Source organism: Mandrillus leucophaeus, unplaced genomic scaffold, assembly GCF_000951045.1.
Source record: "Mandrillus leucophaeus isolate KB7577 unplaced genomic scaffold, Mleu.le_1.0 Scaffold25, whole genome shotgun sequence".
NCBI classification, from domain to species: domain Eukaryota; kingdom Metazoa; phylum Chordata; class Mammalia; order Primates; family Cercopithecidae; genus Mandrillus; species Mandrillus leucophaeus.
In genome coordinates, this window is record NW_012102587.1 from 6,109,121 (window position 1) to 6,115,120 (window position 6,000).

General features: G+C 47.1%; 1 protein-coding gene across 1 annotated transcript in view; it reads right to left on the reverse strand.

Annotated features, from left to right (window-relative positions):
• Window positions 1–696, reverse strand: part of CFAP221 (cilia and flagella associated protein 221) — a 129,955-nt gene extending 129,259 nt beyond the window's left edge. The window contains exon 1 of the mRNA XM_011983433.1: window positions 624–696. The gene's annotated coding sequence lies outside the window, so the exon portion shown is untranslated. The remainder of the gene's footprint in view (window positions 1–623) is intronic.
• Between the last annotated feature and the right edge of the window lie 5,304 nt (window positions 697–6,000).

Below are 6,000 nucleotides of genomic sequence, written 5' to 3' on the forward strand. Positions count from 1 at the left end.
TTCAGACTCCCGAGACGGACAGCATCAAGCGACACGCAGTGAATCTATGGTAGGAGGCGCTTAACAATCACTTTCAGAAAGAAGTTCTCCCCTTCCCTCGCACCACCTCTCATAGCATCGCTGACGGCTGCATGGCCCTCTCCTCACCTGCTTCCCTTCCCTCCAGCCCTTCAACGCCCGCCCTAGGCTCACCCTGCAGCCCGTCTCCTCCCGTAGCCTCACATCCCCTGTGCTTCAAGGCAGGCCCAGAAGCCAGGCGGTCTCCACACCGCCCACACGCCGGCTAGCCCACCGCCCCGGTAGGCCTGGCTCCGGGTCTCACCGCCTCACCTTCGTCCCCTCGCCCCATCCTCTTCCGGGCAGGCCCTCTCACCCCCGCCAAGTGCCTCCTCCCCGCCGCGACCTTTCATTCCACTCCTGCTAAGGGTCAGGGTCGCCCCAGGCCCGTGCACCGCCCCGCTACCATCCTCATGTCACCCTCTGGGTCCGACCTCTCCTCGGACCCAAGCTACGGCCGACTTGAGGATGGACACCGCCTGGGGCTCGGTCGCCTCAGCAGCTAGGCTGCGGCGCCCCAGCGGCTGACCCTGGGCCACCCCGGCCCCAGGTCCCAGGCCGCTCACCCTGGAGGTGGTTCCCGGGCCGGATTCGGCCGGCGCCGGCGCCCGCTCGGAGCGTCGCCATGACGACGCGGACGCGCTCCCAGGGCTGGCGGCCGGGCGCGACCAAACGCCCCAGGGCGGGGGAGCCGGGAGGCTGCGGGCCAGGACCAGAGGCGGCGGGTGACTCCTGGGAGCTCGGAGCAGTTTGCCGGGCCTGGCCAAGAATTGACAGCGCGACTTATGGCATGGGATGCGAATGGATTCTCGAGGGGACATGGGAAAGTTGGAAACACTACACACTGGAACCCTGCAAGAGCGGAGCGCGGGAGAGAAGCCGGACGGGGCGGAGCCGCCGGAGCCAGTGGGCGGGGCTTCACCTGACAGGCATCACTCTTGACGCCCACTTTCTTGTAGTTTGTTTTACATTTTCTGTTGCAGTAAATTTCAAACATACACGAAGGCAGACCGACTGGTAAAACAGACCTTCAACACCCAGCTGCAACGATGATCAAACCCTAGCCAGTCCTGTTTCATCCGTATCTTTCCCTGACTCCTAGTATTATTTTGAAGAAAATCCCAGACATCATTTCATCAATAAATATTTCAAAATATACCTCCAAAAGATAAGCGTTCTTTAAAAAAACATAACCACAATACCTTAGAAATTATAATTTATTAGCATCTTCAAATGATCTCGTGCCATATTTATTTTTAGAGTTTGAATCAGAATTCAAATACATTTTGCACACTGGAATAGATTGATGTGTCTTTTAGGTCTCTTTTCATCAACAGATTCCTCTCGCATCTCTTTTTTAGTTGTTGCAATTTATTCACTGAAGAAACTGTTTCTGTCCTTGATACTGATATTTAAGAATTCAAATAAAATTTATATATCGAAACAGATTGATGTGTCTTTTAGGTCTCTTTTCATCAACAGATTCCTCTCGCATCTCTTTTTTTAGTTCTTGCAATTTATTCATTGAAGAAACTGTTTCTGTCCTTGATACTGATATTTAGGGGTTGTAAACATGAAACCGTGCCCGCTCCTCTGACCTCCTGCCCTGTTCATTTCACCCTGCTCATCCATGAACATTATTTTTTTCAAAGACAACTGAAGCTTCTCTTTTCCCAGGAATTGTCCTTGTCTCACTCCCTGCTTGTATGGCTTTGATACTTGCTTGATGTTACTTATGGCTTCATGTTGATGAGAGGGTATAGTAAGAGTCCAGTGAGGGTACCTGTCTTGTTACATTGCCTCTTGTGCTGGATGCGTATATTCCCTCCCTGCCCTTTCCCAATGAGAAATGTTCATTTTTTCCATCTTCCCATTCTCCAATTCTTCTCTGTCCCCCACCATTATTACTTACTAAAAATCTCCCCATCTTTCAAGGCTAGCTCTGGATAAGGTCTCCTCTCCTCCCCACCCTCCTCCTAACCCACCAATCCGGAAGGACTCCTTCCCTCCTCTGGGCTTCCATAACCCCTTGTTCCGCCATCTTTATCTCTATATTGCACCCAACATGATTCATGTATGTGACTTAAACTGCAGAATTCCTAAGGGAGGGAACTGTACCTTGTCTTAGGATCTCCCAAAGTCCTTGACACAGTGTTTTGTTTTTGTTTTTGTTTTTGAGACAGAGTTTTGCTCTTGTTGCCCAGACTGGAGTGCAATGGCACAATCTCAGCTCACTGCAACCTCTGCCTCCCAGGTTTAAGCGACTCTCCTGCCTCAGCCTCCCGAGTAGCTGGGATTACAAGTGCCCACCACCGTGCCTGGCTAATTGTTTGTATTTTTAGTAGAGATGGGGTTTCGCCATGTTGGCCAGGCTGGTCTCAAACTCCTGACCTCAGGTGATCTGCCCACCTCGGCCTCCCAAAGTGCTGGGATTACAGGCATGAGCCACTGCACCCAGCCACTTTGACACAGTTCTTTGTCCATATTGATTACTCAGTAACTGTTGGCCAACGGGGTGAAACAATTCATTTGTTTATAGAGTAGGTTGCTTTAGTTCCTTCTGTTTTCTTGGCCCAAAGCTGTAGATTTCAGAACAGGTACTATGCTTCCCACAGTCCCAGACCTCTCCATCCAGCACAAATCACGAGATATTTGTTTTCATATACTTCTTTATTTTTAATTTTTTATAGAGGTGGGGGTCTTGCTGTGTTACCAAGACTGGGTTTGAACTCCTGGCCTCAAGCAGTTTTTCTGCCTTAAACTCCATATGCTTCTTAATGGATATTGGGTAACACTTTTTCATTTGTACTTAACTTTCTTGAGAAAAATCACCAAAGTTCCTATTATATATAGATAATCCACAGGTCTCTATATAAGCAGTAAATCCAATTGAATATTATAGTGTAGTGGACACTGCTGGTTGCCTACTTCCACTTTCTTTCTAATGGAACCACACAGCTTTACTCAAGTTTCTCCCCAGTTCCCAGTTCTAACAGTAGACCCTGATTTTATCTAGGTCAGGCCAGGTGTGGTGGCTCTTGCCTGTAATCCCCAGCACTTTGGAATACTGAGATGGGAGGATCACTTCAGCCCAGGAGTTTGAGAGAAGGCAGGGCAACATAGTGAAACCTCATCTCTACGAAAAATTTTTAAAATTACCCCAGTGTGGTGGCTCACACCTGTAGTTTCAGCTACACAGGAGGCTGAGGCAGGAGGATTGCTTGAGCACAGGAGTTGGAGGCTGCAGTGAGCTATGATCATGACACCGCACTCTAGCCTGGGTGACCGAGACCCTATCTCAAAACAAAACAAAACAAAACAAAACAAAACAATGCAATCCAGGCCAAGTATGGAATTCCCAATCCCCTTGCAGACATTGCCCGTGATTTAGTTAGGGTTGGATACGTAGCCCCATTCTGGTCACAGGGACAGGAAAAGGGTTCTGGGGGTCTAGAAAAGACTTTCTTTCTCCCAAGAAAGATATACATAGATACAGTATTTTTCTTCTTCTGGACTTCTGAGTGTCAGGAAGTGATTCTGGAACTGCAGCTGCCATCAGAGGCCATGAGGGGCCCGAGTGTTAAAGAGGTGACAAGGTCAGGAGAACAAGGAGACAGAGAGACCCTGGGCCTGGATGATATCATTTCACTTCTATTTGTTTGGTCCTTGCATTCCATTTTCTCTTTCTTCCAACTGAAAACAACTGACATATACTGACTTCTGGACACTTACTTCTCAAGGTGTAAACTGTGGCACAGGAGCTTGTTAGGAATGCAGAGTTTTGGGCTATCCCAGAATTTGGTTCAGGCTACTGGAACAAAGCCTGCATTTTAATAAGATTCCCCAGGAGATTCATAGGCACATTAAAGTTTGAGAATCATTAAACTGATGGAGCCTTACAATTATAGCTGTATTAGATAATCAATTATGTAATCAATTTATGTGGTCCACATTTATTTCACTTAGAGTTTACAATGAGCAGAACACAAAGGTGTCACAGCATCTGCCGTATGAGTGCAATGAGACAAGTGTGATAAAAGGCATGCAAGCTATACGCCTCAGTAGTATAGGGAGAGTCATTAATTTCCTTGCCTAAAACTCTTTGGTGGTTTCAAATTGTACAGAAGATAAAATTCAACTTCCTTAACACTCTTATTTTTTCCCCCACAGAAGCAGGGTCTTGCTCTGTTGCCCAGGCTGGAGTGCAGTGGCACCATCATAGCTCACTGCAGCCTTGAACTCCTGGGCTCAGGTGAGCCTCCCAGAATAGCTAGGACTACAGGTGCATGACACCATGCCTGGCTAATTTTTTTTTAACTTTTTGTAGACAGGGTCTCACTATGTTACTCAGGCTGGTCTTGAACTCCTGGACTCAAGTGATCCTCCTGCCTTAGCTTCCCAGTATGCTCGGAATATAAGTGCAAGCCACAGTGGCTGGCAAAAAAAATCCTTTACACTCTTTTAGGGCTTTGTAGGACCTAGCTGCTGGCCCCTTGCTTCATCTCCTCCTTGCCCTGCTTCATTTCCTCCTTGCCCTGCTTCATTATATTCCTCCACCTCCCCTTTGCCTGGTATAGAGAGTGAAAGCTGGCTGCAAATTCTTTGGCACTGCTCCCAAGAAGAGGCGGGGTGTCTCTGTCCCTCCTCTTGAGTCTGGGTGGATCTATGACTGCTTTAACTGCCCAGTGGTGTCCTACCTGCATTCTTGACACCAGAATTTGTGAGATATAATAAAATGATGTTTCATTCCTTTGAGTTTTGGGATAGTAGGTTATTCTGTAGCAATAAATAATGAGAAACTTGGCTGATTCCTACTCAGCCTAAGGGTTTCTTCCTCAGGGGGGCCTTTCCTGCCCTTCTTTCTATATCGGGTCCTGCACCTTGGTGCTGTTTCCAGTACTGTGTTCTTTCCCTTCATAGCTGTCTTAGTCTATTCTGGCTACTATAGGAAAATCCTTTAGACGGGGTTCCTTACAAACAACAGAAATGTATTTCTCATGGTTCTGCAGGCTGGGAAGTCCAAGATCAAGGCACCAGCACTTTTAGTGTCTGCTGAGGGACCACTGTCTGGTTCATAGATGGAGACTTCTGGCTGTGTCCTCACGTAGTGAAAGGGGTAAATGAGCTCTGAGGCCTGTTTCATAAGCCCAGTTCACTTAGGCCTGTTTCAGTCAGCCCATTCACGAGGGCTTCGCCTTCATAATCTAACATGTTCCAAAAGGCTCAACTTCTGAATGCCATCACCTTGCGGGTTAGGTTTCAACAAAGGAATTTTGGGGGACACATTCAGACCATAGCTGCTGGGTTTACCTCTTTGACATCTGTCTTCTTGGACTGTAAGTTCAGTGAAGGCTGACTAGTTCACCACAGTGTATGCAGTGCCTTGCACACTACCTGGCACATCCTGGGACCTCAAAAACATTTGTAGAATTAACTCATTAATGAGTTATACCAAGTGATTTCTAAAGTTTAAATTATATATATCTTTGGAATATGGGTAATATAGTCATGTGGTTCAAAATTCAAGAAGTAAAAAATCTCTCTCCTTCCTCTGCCTTTTGCCATCAAGTTCTCTTTCCTGGAGGTAACTCATGTTACCAGATTTGAATTTATCTTTATAGGAATATATCATACATATTAAAGCAATTGTGTGTGTGCTTGTATTTGTAAGAAGTTTATCCCCTGTTTATTTTATTTGTATATTTTTGAGACAGAGTCTTCTTTATTACCCAGGCTGGAGTGCAATTGTGCAATCATGGCTCACTGCAGCCTTGACTTCCCAGGCTCAGGTGATTCTCTGGCTTCAGCCTTTTGAGTAGCTGGAACCACAGGCATGCACCACCATGCCTGCCTAATTTTTTATGCTTTTTGTAGGGATGAGGTTTGGCTGTGTTGCCCAGGCTGGTCTGGAACTCCTGGGCTCAAGTGTTGAGGGAAGCCCAC